The 14769-nt window shown below is 46.9% G+C and overlaps 1 protein-coding gene across 3 annotated transcripts in view; it reads right to left on the reverse strand.

Moving 5' to 3' along the window:
• Window positions 1-14769, reverse strand: part of RASSF2 (Ras association domain family member 2) — a 41615-nt gene that overhangs the window by 20459 nt on the left and 6387 nt on the right. The window lies entirely within an intron of this gene.

Genomic DNA, 14769 nt, shown 5'->3' on the forward strand with positions numbered 1-14769 from the left:
CTGTTGAAATTCAGTTTGCCAGTATTTTGTTGAGAATTTTTATATTTACTTTCATCTAGTATTTCAGCCTGCAGTTTTTTTTGTTGTTGCTGTTTTTTGTTTTTTATTGTAATGTCCTTATCTGGCTTTGGTATCTGGCATTGTAAAATGAGTTTGGGAGGGTTCCATCTTCTTCAATTTTTTGGTAAGAGTTTGAGAAGGATTAGTATTAACTCTTCTTTAGGTGTTTGGTAGAATTCACCAAGGAAACCATCGGGTCTTGGGCTTTTTGTTGGGAGGTTTTAGATTGCGGATGTTCAATATCACTAATCATCAGGGAAACGAAAATCTTGCAAACTATTATATACAGGATGGATAAACAACAACGTCCTACTGTATAGCACAGGGAACTATATTCAACATCGTGTGATAAACCATAATGGAAAAATATGAAAAAGAATACATATGTGTATAACTGAGTCACTTTGCTGTACAGCAGAAATTAAATACATTATAAATCAACTACACTTCAATAAAATTTTTTGAAAAAACCACAATGAGATATCACCTCACACCTGTTAGAATGGCTATCATCAAAAAGACATGAGACAACAAGTGTTGGTGAGGATGCAGAGAAACTGAAACACTTGTGCACTATTGGTGGGAATTTGTAAAATGATGCAGCGCTGCGGAAATCAGTATGGCAGTTTCTCAAAAACTTAAAAATAAAACTGCCATATGATCTAGCAATTCTACTTCTGGGTACATACCCAAAAGGACAGAAAGTAGGACCTTGAAGAGATATCTGTACACCCATGTTCTTCACAGCATTAATCACAGCAGCCAAAAGGTGAAAGCCACTCAAATATCCATCAGTGGATGAATGGATTAACAATGTGGGGGGTATATATATATATATATATATACACACACACACATATATATATAATGTAATATTATTCAGCCTTAAAAAGGAAGGAAACCCTGTCACACATTACAACATGGATGAACCATGAGGACATTATGCCAAGTGAAGTAATCTAGTCACCAAAGGACAAGTACTGTATGATTTTACTTACATGAGGTACCTAGGTCAAATCCACAGAGACAAGAAAGTAGAATGGTGGTTGCCAGGGGCTGGGGAAGGTGGAATGGCAAGTTACTATTTAATGGGTATAGAGTTTCAGTTTTGCAAGATGAAAACAGTTCTGTGGCTGGATGACAGTGATAGCTGCACAACAATGTGAATGTACTTAATGCCGCTGAACTGTACACTTAAAATGGTTATAATGGCAAATTTTATGTGTGCTTTGCCACAAATTTTTTAAATGGAAAAAGCAGGCAGAAAATCAGTGTTATAGTGACACAATGTGAAAAGGATTCAACCCACTGTTGCTGGCTTTGAAGCTGGGGGAATCGGGTGTGAGCCAAGGAATGTGGGTGGCCTCTAGAAGCTGGAAAGGAAAAGGAAATGGATTCTCCCCTAGATCCTCTAGAAAAGAACACAGGCCCTGCCAAAACCTTGATTCTAGTCCAGGAAGACCCATGTCAGACCTCTGACCTACAGAACCAAAAGATAATAAATTTGTATTGTTTTAAGCCACTAAGTTTTGGTAATTTGTTACAAGAACAACAGGAAACTAATACAAAGGCTCCCTAAGGAAGGGGTATAAGGGGGAGGAGGGGAGTGGAGGGCTGAGTTCCATTCAGAAAATTCATACCCCACCTGTATACCCAAAAGTGGTACCCCAAGAACACAATTGTTCTCTCTAAATTTTAATTTTTCAATTCTTCAAAAAAGGAAAAAAAAATCATAAAATTTAGAGTATATATGTACTGCAAAAAAGGAAAAAGAAAGAAAGTCAGACTACTGAGAAAGTTTTTCTTTTTTTCTTAAGTGACAATTACCATAACTAGTGAGTACCCTTTTTTTTTAATTTTTTTTTTTTGATGTTGCAGGTAGGAGTTTTTACTAATTTATTTATTTTTGCTGTGTTGTATCTTCATTTCTGTGCGAGGGCTTTCTCTAGTTGTGGCAAGCGGCGGCCACTCTTCATCGCAGTGCGCGGGCCTCTCACTATCACAGCCCCTCTTGTTGCAGAGCACAGGCTCCAGACACGCAGGCTCAGCAGTTGTGGCTCACGGGCCCAGTTGCTCCGTGGCATGTGGGATCCTCCCAGACCAGGGCTTGAACCCGTGTCCCCTGCATTAGGAGGCAGATTCTCAACCACTGTGCCACCAGGGAAGCCCCGAGTACCCATTTTTTAAAGCACCTCGTCTATGCGTATGTAAATGTATATGTTCACTTATTGTGTGCCTAAGATGTGTCAAAGCTTTGCATTTACTGATGGCAGTTCAACAGCAAGTAAACTGGCACAGCCCTGCCTTCAAGTGTACATAGTCCAGCAGGAGGGGATATGAGGGGAAAGACAATTCTATCGAGGAGGGCAGGTGCCACAGCAGCACACAGGAAAGGCACCTGATCTGGACTTGGGTGGGGTCCCAGGAGCTTTCTGGAGGAAGTGAACTCTAAACTGAGACCTCAGTGATGAGATAGAGCTGGCAAAGGTGAGGGGCAGAGTGGTCCAGGCAGGAGCATGCACCAAGATGGGGTGGTGTGTGTGCTGGACCTTGACCATGTCGAGGAGTTTGGACTTTGAAGTACGACGGGGGATGTGGTAGGCTGAATAATGGACTCCAAAGATATCCAGGTCCTAATTCCTGGAACCTGTCAATGTCACCTTTTATGGTGACAGGGACTTTGCAGATGTGATTAAATTAAGGATCTTGAAATGGGAATACTATCCTAGATTATCTGGGTGGACCCTAAATGTAATCACAAGTGTCCTAATAAGAAAGGCAGAGGGAGATTCTACAGACAACCTCAGCAGAGAAAAATATTTGAAGATGCTACGCTGTGGATGAAAGATGGAGAAAGGGACCATGAGCCAAGGAACACAGCCAGAAAAGGCAAGCAAATGAAATTCCCCCCACAGCCTCTAGAGGGAACACAGCCCTACTGACACCTTAGTTTTGGTCCACTGAAACCAATGTCAGACTTCTGGCCTCCAGAATGTAAGAGAGTATATTTTTGTTGTTTCAAACCACCAAGTCTGTGATGATTTTTTTATAGTGGCAATAGGAAAACAAGGGGAGTTATAAGGGAAGGGTGTGATCTGAGTTGAATTTTGGAACGATTATCCCACTCTGCTGTCTACTTTGAGAAAGGATTGGGGAAGAAAACAGAGGTAGAGGGACCAATTGAGAGGCCTGTCCCAGGGAAGCAGGCAGTGGGGATGGAGTAACAGAGTCTAAAGAGTTTAAAGAGGTAGAGAAAAAGTCATGATCCATCAATAAAGAGATTTGGAAAGGGCCAGATTCGACATGGGGGTAAAGGCAGAGTCCAGCATGATGCCTGGCTACTGGTGAGGATAGCGATGAAGGTGGCCATGCACAGTCACAAGCACTGGTGTGAGGAACATGGGCTGAGTCTGAGGCAGGGCCATGGAACCCCGTGATGCAGATGACAAGAAGCACAGCCAGGTCTGCGGCCCAGGAGAGTGACAGTGTGGAGCCCCCGGGGAGGGAATCCTGGCTTGGCTGAAGGGAGGGAGGTCAGGAGAGTGGCAAGATTACCAGGGAGAGAGCAGGGAGGGCTGAAGGGGTGGGGCCAAGGGCGGGGATTCAAAGGACCCAGTAGGTCAGGGATTGGCAGAGAAAAAATGAGTCCCTATAAGAGGAGGGAAAACAGGAGACGCAATATCCTGGAAGCCAAGAGAACAGGGGGCCCTGAGAAGAAGGCCAAGATCAGCAGAGCCAGGAGCTGGTGGTGGGAGCCCAAGGAAGGGAAACCCAGAGGGGCCTCTAATTTACCACACAGAATCATGGGGGACCTCGGCCAGAGCCAATGCCAAAGCTTGAATGGGGTAGAAATCAGATTAGTAGTGCCTGGCCATTGACAGACCTCATCCTGAACGTTCAGGTCTTTCTCCAGCCAGGGAAGTATCCTATACTTGCTTTGATTACTGCTTCTCTTCCTTCCATTCTTGGGTTTTCTTCTGCAATGTCTCTATCCCCTCTCTCCAGCACTATACATACATACATACATACATACATACATACATACATACATACATACTTACATACATCCCTACAGTTATCCTCCAAGTCTCGAATAATTTTTACTCACAGTCTCCACCTCCTTATTTTCCCCAGAATTCTACAGCTAATTTTCTAACTCACTGATTGGATTTTCTGCAGGACTCTCATTCACTGCCTCCATAATAACCTATAATTTGGTAATTTTGTTTTGGATCTGAAAGCAATCTGTCCTGCTCCTAAGACAAATCCCTTTTGACACTACGTCCTCTTAAATCTACTGAAAATACCAATTAGAGAAATTAAGTCTTCTCTGCAGTTACTAAAACTGTTTGGTACTTTAGGAAAACAGGCAGATTAATGAAACAATATCACATACAGAAATAGACCCAAATATATTTGGGAACATAGAATGTGCACTACCTTTCTAAATAGCAGGGAAAAGATAGATTAATAAAACAAAATATTGCTGGAGAATTGACTGGCCTTTGGAAAGGGGGAGATGGGGAATCTAAATCCCTACTTTACTCCTCCACCAAAAGAAATCATAAATGAATTAAAAAATTAAACATTAAAAACATAAAATGCTAGAAGGAAATGTAGGGAAATTTGAACTGGGGAAAACTTTCTTGACCCAAAATCCAGAAGGCATGATGAAAAAAGAAAACTGGATACCAATCTGTAACAATTTTAAGCTTCTGTTTAGAAAAAAACTTTACCCTATCCTGAGTCAAAAGGCAAATGACAAATTGGGGGAAAATATTTATAATACATATTATGAAAGGTTAATCTCCTTAATATGTAAAAGTCTTTAATAATTCAATAAGAAAAAGACTACACTCAATAGAAAATTTGTCAAAGCACATGAACAGATAGTTCACAGAAAAATAAATACAAATAGTTAATAAAGATGTTCAATCTCCCTCATCACTATTTTTTACTTACCAGGTTGATAAAAATCATCAAGTAGTCTGATGGCCCAAATGTGGGAATTCTCTAAAGCCCTCTCTGTCTACATACTGAGTGACTTCACCAAGGCCATTGTTATAAATCTGACCTATAGACTCACTTGGCCCAGTCTTTGTCTCCAGCCTGACTTCTCCCCACCTTTTTTCTTACTTTTATGTTTCTTGGGTTGGGAATGTTAGGAAAATACTTACACAGCCGACCACATTGTTGAATTGAAAATACAGGTAGCTGATTTTAGGACCCAACCCCTCCTTTGTCTATCTCAAGGACAACAACTGCATCTGTCTTCATAAACTTTCCAACCATCACCACAAATCACTGGCTACCTCCAGCCAGCTGGAGAGGAAAAAAAGCCAGCTACATTTACCTACACTTTAGGGCAAACACAGTAGCAGAGCAAACAAAAGGCCGGAAATTTAGAGTTCAGTCCAATATTGCTTAAGCAGAGTATTGTTCTCACACAAGGAAGAGTCAGAGGAAGACGGCTGACGGGGCTGGGATCCACATTCAACTGGACACTTCTGCCAAGGGTGCCTGCCAATATCTACAGTCTCGAAGAGAGGGATTTGCTCAGCTAGCTGGTTGCAATTCTTCTGCCTTCTCTGTTATTATCAAGAATTTATGAAGCCCTCCTGGACTCTACAATGCCTTGTAAGGATCATTTCCAAACATTGCTTCCACATTGCCTTGAGACTATAGAACCAATCTTCACCATCTTTTTGAAGAGAGGAAAGCAAGACAGAGAGGAAGGAGGGGGCTTCCCACATCAGCCAGCATCTCAGGCACAGAACGGAGACAGCTCACTGCTTCCCATACAGAGAAAGGAGCAGAGAGACAGAACGGGACAGGAATGAAAGGGCAGATTTGACACAAATAATCTTTGACGTGGAGTCACTCTTTAGAAGTCTAAAACATATTTAAACCTACTGAACCCCCCGTGAACATGGCCATTTAGCCCTCAAGACTTCTAGATCAGTACAACTTCTCTTTAGAAAAACTTTAAAAGATAAAATGTGTATTGAATGTCTACTAACTACAAAGCATGTCTGCTAACATGTCTGGAGATGTGAATACCGTTGGGCTTGCCAAGTCAGGACATAAGCCTTCTAGTCACCTAGTTACAGTGGAGACCTGTTGAGGCCACTAACCAGTCAGTCCTCTCTTCTGGCACCACTTCATGCCCTGGCATGTTCTGGGTTCTCCTCAGCTCCATTAAATGCCTGGGCAATGCCATGCAGCCTGTCAGCAGAACCTAGCACTTCCCATGTGAAGACCCATCCACTACTTCTTGCCTGCTCCCAGGACAACTTGAGGGCACAACCTTCCCTAAGATCCAAGAGAATGTCTTGACAAAAGGAAGGTTCCTAAGCTATTGAAGATGATGACATCCCAGCTACAAAGAACTTTCTACGCCTGTTTTTCATGCTCTGTGAGTGTGCCCATGCTTCTCAGACCCAAACAAACTTACATGTTCCCTAGACCCTGATCCAAAACTTACCTCCCCCTACAAACTGTTCTTCGCTGTCCCTGGGCAGTGTTGGGGGGATAGGCACCCAAACCTCAGCCTGTCCTTCATCACAGCACTTACTACCACACAGAAACCATTCATTTGGTGTTTCTTTCTCTCCTAGGCCTAGAGCTTTCTCTCTTTGGACTCCCAGCTCCCACACTGTGCCTCTCTCCTGCAAATATTCCCATTCCCATTATTAATTCTTCAGCGGAAACAGTGGATTCAACAGTCAGCCCAAAGAAAGCTAACCTGCTGTCTTGGGTTAGGGAATTCCTAGAGGCAGAGGTCAAAATGAGGATTCTTGTGCACATGAGTTATTAAGGAATTGATTTCAGGAGAAACCTGTAAGGGAGTGAGGGAAGAAGGACTGGGCAGGGGAAGGAACTGGAGCCCAGCCACAGCCTGATTCCATGGGAGCTCTAGGGCGTGAACAACTCCACGGAATTGTTCCACCCTAAGACAGGCAGGCCAGGCCTTTGTACCCCGCGCTAGTCACTCACTGGTTGACAGCCACCTCTGGAAGGAGGGGGTGAGCACCCAGGCATTATCCTGCAAGAGAAATTCTTAAGACTAGGGAGCAACTGAGACCTGTCAGCAGTCCACACCCATAACACGCAGTAGATAAAGGGGGGACTTTCCTGGTGGCACAGTGGTTAAGAATCCGCCTGCCAGTGCAGGGGACACAGGTTCAATCCCTAGCCTGGGAAGATCCCACATGCCGCGGAAGCCCGTGTGCCACAACTACTGAGCCTGCGGTCTAGAGCCCACAAGCCACAGCTACTGAAGCCCGTGCACCTAGAGTCTGTGCTCTGCAACAAGAGTAGCCATGACAAGAGAAGCCCACGCACTGCAACGAAGAGTAGCTCCCACCTGCCGCAACTAGGGAAAGCCTGCACAGAGCAACAAAGACCCAATGCAGCCAAAAATAGAAACAAATAAATAAATAAGTTTATTTAAAAAAAAAAAAAGAATCCGCCTGCCAATGCAGGGGACATGTGTTCGAGCCCTGGTCCGGGAAGATCCCACATGCTGCAGAGCAGCTAGGCCCGTGAGCCACAACTACTGAGCCTGTGCTCTAGAGTCCGCGAACCATAACTACTGAAGCCCGCATGCCTAGAGCCCGTGCTCCACAATAAGAGAAGCCTGCGCACATAACGAAGTGTAGCCCCCACTTGCCACAACTAGAGAAAGCCCGCATGCAGCAACGAAAACCCAATGCAGCCAAAAACAAATAAATTTATTTTTTAAAAAATAGATAAAGGGGATCTGGGTGGGTACCAGCAGCGGCCACGACACCTGCTCCACGTTAGGGCTTGAAGCTCCTGGCTCCATCACCTTCCTCTACCCACTCTCAAGCTGGGACAAAACAGCTGCCTGCACAGGATCTCCAGGTGCGGTCGGTACAAGGCTGAGCTGCAGGAATGGGGACAGACTTGCCCAAGTGCTGGACCAGTCAAAACCCTGTAGCTACCCTGTAGCTGTTGCACAAAGGATCCTTTCCTCTTTCTTTTCACAGAACCGCCCCCACCCCCTCACAGGTGTTTCCAGCCTTCCCAAGAATAAATGAGGGGCCAGCCAGGCTCTTGAAATTAACCAGCTCAGTTTCCTGTGATGATGGGGGCAAACATTAAGTCCTCAGGAAGCTTGAGGAGGTGGATAAGGCATCAAAGCTCTGTCCAAAGAGAGCAGAAGCTCCTCTGTTCTTAGCTCTTGGTTCCTCCAGACTCCTGTGCCCTCACTCGCTTTCTGTCAGAGAGCCCAGAGAACACACTGAAGTTAATCTGGTCTCAGAGCATCCCCAGGAGGCTAGCTAATCCCTACTCAGTTTCTGTTCCAGCCTAGAGACCAAGTGTCTCTCATCTTATTGATCAACTGGAAAGTCCCCAGCAGGCAAATACAGAACAGAAAGGGGGGCCACCCCTGGCTGGAAAGTCCAGAGTGAGATGAAGAACCCCTGTGGTGTTTTGTTGGTTTTCTGTTTCCTAAAGGGTCTTTCTGATTGCATAACAGGAGCCAGGCCCCACCCCACTCCCACCTCAGCTCCCAGGGTAGGATGGGGGGTGCTGGAGCAACAGCGAATTTATAGGACCCAGGTAGTCCCAGTCTCTAAGAAAATATAACTAGGAGAGAGAGACTGGCTGGGAAAGGGGAGGGCTTAGTCCATGAAGCATTCCCAGGGGGGCAAACCCCACAGAGCCACCTCCTAACCAGCGAGAAGGACATGCACTTGGCAAGCCTCAGCTGAAACCAAAGTGGGAAGGAGTAACAGCTGAACTCAGGACACACGACATCTCAGAGGTTCTAATTCTGGGTGCTCATTAGACTCTCTTGGAGGGGGAATGGGGTAGGGGGTTAATTTGAAATTCCTGATGTCAAGGCTGCAACTCAGACCAATTTCATCAGACCCTCTGGGAGGAGGTCCAGCCACAAGCATTTTTAAAACCTCCCCAGGTCATGACAATGTACAACCAGGGCTGAGAACCACTATGAAATCTGATGGGGATAGAGCTGTGTAAACTGAGGACACCCCCAAATGCATCTCAACGAAGCTTTTCAAGAATGGAAGGAACAGAATTTTCTAAAAGCAAACTGAGTTGAGTCTTTAGTGCCCCCCTTCCCATTACTAATATTTCAAAGGGGAGAGGGGACAGTGCAGAGCATCCCCGAGGATCAGTGTGTACAGGCACAGAGCTGATGCAAGGGGCCCCATCACCAAACCAGGGCACCACACCACAGAAGCCAGGGAGCCAGCTGCACGCCCCAGATGCAAAGGAAACACTAGCTGGGGGCCTGCAGCTTCCCCTTTTGGGGCCTCTCCCCACCTCTTCTCTGAACCCTGGTCTGCCCTGCCCTCTGGGGACAATCTGGAGCTCTAGGGTTGGAGAAGACAGTTACCTGACACGGTGCTTCATACTATCTGTGGCTTCATACTACCCGAGGCAGTATCGAAGACTGCCTCATCAGGTCTCCTGAGGGACTCTGCTTTGTAACCAAGCAGTGGGAGAGGAGATAGTGCTGACCCCTCCGCACTTCAGCCTCCTCGTATGGGGGCAGGAAGAAGTGTTGGTGGCAAACAGGAAACCCCAGCCCTACTGCGCCACACAAGGAAGGAGACTTGAGCTGCGGCCTGGGGCCCTGCCAAGATCTAGAGATTACAAGAGATTCCACCTGAGCCTGTGCTGAACATGGGCAAAATTCGTGCTGCCTAGGAAGGAAACAGCATACTTTGCCTTCCATCTACATGCTTTCTTCAATAAAAGGCCCACTTACTGGTCAAACCCATGTGCCTCCTCCATCCCTTTCCCACCCTGGGTCCAGGCCCCCAGGGAACCACCCACATGGTTCTCAGTCACTCTGCTCAGGAAAAGAACATCAAACAGCACCAAAGGGAGAGATAAGGTCAAGTGTACTGGGTATATGTACTCTACTTCCTCAGCTTCATTGTGAATGTGAATACAAAGCTTTGCCCCTCCACACCCCAATAGGACGTTAGAGGTTAGGGAAAAGGGAGGGGAAGGTATTTGGGAAGAGATTGGCTTGTCCTGCCTGAGGAGGGAGGGCACTTAACGTGGAGGCAGGTAGCAAAGAGAACTAACAGAAGACTAGTCAAAGGAGGCCCCGGTCTCCTGTTTCCCTCACAAATAGGGAACAGAACAATCCCAACAGTATTACTATGTTAATAATAAAACAACAAGTGTGAATAATAGACAACTACCAGAAATGCAAGCTTACTACAGGCTAAATATTACCTGCTTCGACTCATTTAATCCCCAAAACATCCCCATGAAGAAAGAAACATTAATATTCCCATTTTGTAGATAAAGCAACTGAGGCACAAAGAAGTGAAGTAACTTGTCCACAGACACACAGCCAGGAAGCGGCAGAGCTAGAGTTCAAACCCAGGACTGTCTGATGCAAAGCAGAACCCTTATTTAGTACAGCTTCTCTTGAGGTGAATGGGAAGAAAGAGTTTTCAGCTAAAAGTCACCTGACCTGGCCATATTCTAGAGAAGTGTATATCAGAATCCCCCAGAGGGCTCATTGAATACAGATTCCTGTCCCCCTCCTCCCAATTTCTGATTCAGTACCTCTAGAGTGGGGCCTGAGAATGTGCATTCCTAGCAAGCTGCCAAGTGATGCTGGTGCTGCTGGTGACAAGACTCTAGAAGCCTTCTCCTATTCCTTACAAGAACCCACAGGGAAGGCTTTATTTTTATCACTTTAAAGATGAGGAAACAGAAGGTCCCGGAGGTCAGGTGACTTGTCCCAGATCACAGAGCTGACATGATAAGGCCAGTGCTCCTTCTATGGTGCCCTGGCTGGACATGAGGGTCTCCGAGTAGGACAGGCAGCTGGAGGCTGGCTTCAGCTGCTGGCCACAGCACACCTCAGAGTCCTGGGGAAGGCAGGTGAGTCAGCGACTGGCCTGGCAGACAAGCTGAAGGAAAAGCAGACCTTGCAGGAGCCCGGGATGGAGAGCCCATCCAGGGACCCAGGTATTTGCAATGTTACAGAGCCACGAATCCCCAGACACATCTCACCCTCTGTCTAAAGAACAAGCTACCCCCTACACTCATGGGCCCCAAAAACCACCTGTCCCCCTCCTTCTGGAAAAAACCTGGGGGCCTGACAGGTATGAGGCCCCTGCTGACAGGCAACCTCACTCCTATCTCAGGAGGCAGTCTCTGTCTGGTCCACCTGCCAGATGAGGACCTGAGATTCAGCAGGACAGATGGCCAAGCTGGGCGCCCTCCTGCCAGCAGCAAGGTCTGCAAAGCCCCAGCTCCTTCCACCGACAGCTGGGTCCTTGACCCTTCTTGCTTAGGCCTTCCTCACACAGGCGTGAGTCCCTCAGTGTGGCTGGGGAAGATCTGAGGGAATGGTCTCGGGATGCCTGCCGGGAAGGCCTGCCTCCTACTCTCATGCCAGCGGGCAGGTGGCCAGGCAAGTGACCACGAGAGTCACAACAAACAGTCATCCCCCGCCAAACAATCATTTCGTGGGCCCAGATGAGCAACTACTTGTTTATAGGGAAGTCCCGTCAACATCCACAAGCTTTTGACTTCAGGACGGATATTTAGAAGGAAACCCAAAGACCCTTAGCCTCATAGGGGATGAGCAGGGTGTTGGAATGGGGCCAAAAAAGGCATGAAGGAAGCAAAAACTCCAGATAGAAGCAGCAGTGTGTGTGTGAATGTGTAGGTGTGGATGTGAGTAAATGTAGATATGTACGGGAAAGTGTGTGTGTAAATGTGTCCGTATGAGTGTGAGGGAGAGAGCGTGCAAGTGCACATATGAATGTGTGGTGTGGGTGTGTGAGGGAGTGTGTGCGTGTGCAAAGAACTTAGACTCCAGCTCAGAGAACCCAAAGACCCAGAAAGCGAACCCTCCAGTATCTACAGGCCCCAGGGAAGGTCCTGGCCACCTCTGCCTCCCTGATGGAAGGGAAACAGCGCCTCCGTCATCTTCAGCCAGAGGGGCCCTGCCCAGATAGCCCCTCACAGGATAAAGCTCAACAAAGTGCAAAACTCCATGTAACTGACTAGGCATGAGGAAAAAGTGGGAAGTTAGTGGAGGCATACAAGACACGTAAGACTAAGCATTTCTTCACCTGCAATTCTCAAAACCGAGGGCTATTTTATGGGGTATTTAAAGACCTGCCTTCAGAAGGGCAAATTAAGCTTCCCTCCAGCCCAATAATTGCAAGGTTTAAGTGGAGTCCTGTCCCACAGGGAGGGCCCAAGGTCTGTGTCACTCCTCATGCTCTGAGCCCCCACTCGCCATCAGCTCCAGGCACTGCCGGCTTATCCTGGCAGGTGAGGAGGCCGTCTCCAGTTCCCCACTTCCTACAAGCACAGGTTTCTTTCTGGCCACGCTTCCTGTTTACTAAGTGCTTCTCTGAAACTCATCTCTGACCTCACATCCCCTTCCTAAGGGAACCCCAGCAGTTCTTCCCTTTTTTGGTGTTATAGGCTGAGACTATGAGCTTTGTGTGCAGAGATCTTAGGGTTTCCTCTCCTTGCTACCCAGGGCCAGGATTGGAAACCCAAAAGCCCAAAGCGCTGGCCTCCTCCACCGCCAGAGACAGGCAGGTTCCTTGCCCTTGGAAGCAGTAAGGAAGGCCAGCTGAGGAAGGGTCAGTGTGCGCTGAGCCCTCCCCTGGGGCAGCCACTGTGGGGCATCTCACATCCACCCTTTTTTAACCTCATTAAGGCCCTACAACAGGTGTGAGGAAATTCAGCCTCTCATAGCAGATCTCAGATCCAGGAGAAACAGCTCATCCAGAGGTTTCCAGAACAGTTCCAGGAGGCTGAGGGGAAGTTTTCCACAAAACCACACTCACACCCTCCTCTGCCTGTCCTGCAACCAGGTGACTAACCCTAAAGAAAAATCAGCACCACGAAAAACCAAACTTCTCAAAATGGCCTTCAAAGGTTGTTTCCATAAAATCGTTATATTTCCCCCACTGTCTGAGATTAAAGGAGCAGCCTTCTGCTGGGCAGAGAGAAAACAGGCAGAGCCAGGTGAAGAAACTTCCAGAGAACACAGTAGGCACATCTGTCCTCCCAGACCTACATTCTTTCACCAGCTCGCTGGAGGGTTGGGGCAGGCTCTTCTGGGAGATTGCTTAATGAGAAACTTTAAAACATTTTCCACAGAACAAGGCATCCCAGAGTAAAGCCACTTGACCCACTCCCATGACCCCTGAATAGAGCCACACAAGGTAGTATCCAGTTTCTGGGTACTGAAGCTTCCTGACCTCCTCTCACCTTAGACCAGACTGAAACACACATACATACCACCTCCCCTGCCCCCACCCCTCTGCACCATGTTCCCAATTATCCTGTCATATACACAACCCACCACATGCACAAGAGAGCAATCCTTGCCCCAGATATCTGTATAATCAACTGTAAGAGCCTATGTGAAGCCTTAGGAAGAGGGCACTGATTATCTGAGGCCACTACCCATCTCCACAGAGTTCTTAGGATCTCATGGATTCCACCAGTTAAAGTCCTCCCTGCATCCCAGGCAAGCAGACCCTGCCTGTGAACAAAGCATTCAGCAGCCATACCCACAGCTGCCATTGGTGGGTATTTAGTAGGTTGAGTTGAGCCACAGGGTCAGGAATACACAAAGGATGCTTAAAATAGAAAGGCTGAGGCTCTCCTTCTCAATCTTTAAGAAAGATGGTCTCAGCAACACTACTTCCACCTGGTTTGGACCCCACTCACTGCATGACAGCTGTTAGGTTTGAGGCACAGTGAACCCCAAGCACACCCTCTCAATCCCACCACCACACACAGAAAACCCTGGGATAAGATGATTTGCCAGCAACCAGCAAGCCCCAAATGTGATTAGTTCTGAGGCCCACTGGCCATCCACCCTTGTCCTGCCAGGCTGAGATGGAGGTCAGACGCTGACCCCCACCCCAGGTAATGGCGGTGGAGGCAGCAAGGATGGCCAGGACCTTGTGGCCCAGCTTGAAATGACAATACCAGAGACCGAGCACCACAATTCTCTCCCAGGTTGTTCTTGTTCCTTTCCTTTTTATTATACAAGTAAAACAGACTTTTTTAATTTTAAAAATACAGATAAGCAAAAAGATTAGGATCCGCAAAAGGACAGTTACTGTGCAATTGCACTTTTATAAGAAACCTAGAATAGGGAAATTCATGAATACAGTAAGTATAATAGAGGTTACCAGGGGCTGGGGTGCAGGGAGGGAATGGGGAATTAGTGTTCAACGGGTACAGTCTCTGGGATGATGGAAAAGTTCTGGAAATGAATAACAGCGATGGTCATACAACACTGTGAATGCACTTAATGCCACTGCTATGGTCTGAATATTTGTATCCTCCCCGAATTCATATGTTGAAATCCTATGATGGTATTAGGAGGTGGGGCTTTTGGGAGGTAATTAGGTCACAAGGATGGAGCCACGAATGGGATTAAAGGAGACCCTGCTGCGCTTCCAAGCCCCTTCTGCCATGTGAGGATATAATGAGAAGTCTGCATTCTGGAAGAGGACCCTCACCTGACCATGCTCACACCCTGACGACTCCCAGCCTCCAGAACTGTGAGAAATAAATGTCTGTTGTTTGTAAGTCACTCAATCTGTGGGATTTGTTATATAGTATAGCTCAAACAGACTAAGGCAGCCACTGAATTGTATACTTAAAAATGGTTAAAAAGGTAAATTTTATATTGTG

This window comes from Mesoplodon bidens, assembly GCF_964165515.1.
Source record: "Mesoplodon bidens genome assembly, chromosome: 15".
NCBI classification, from domain to species: domain Eukaryota; kingdom Metazoa; phylum Chordata; class Mammalia; order Artiodactyla; family Ziphiidae; genus Mesoplodon; species Mesoplodon bidens.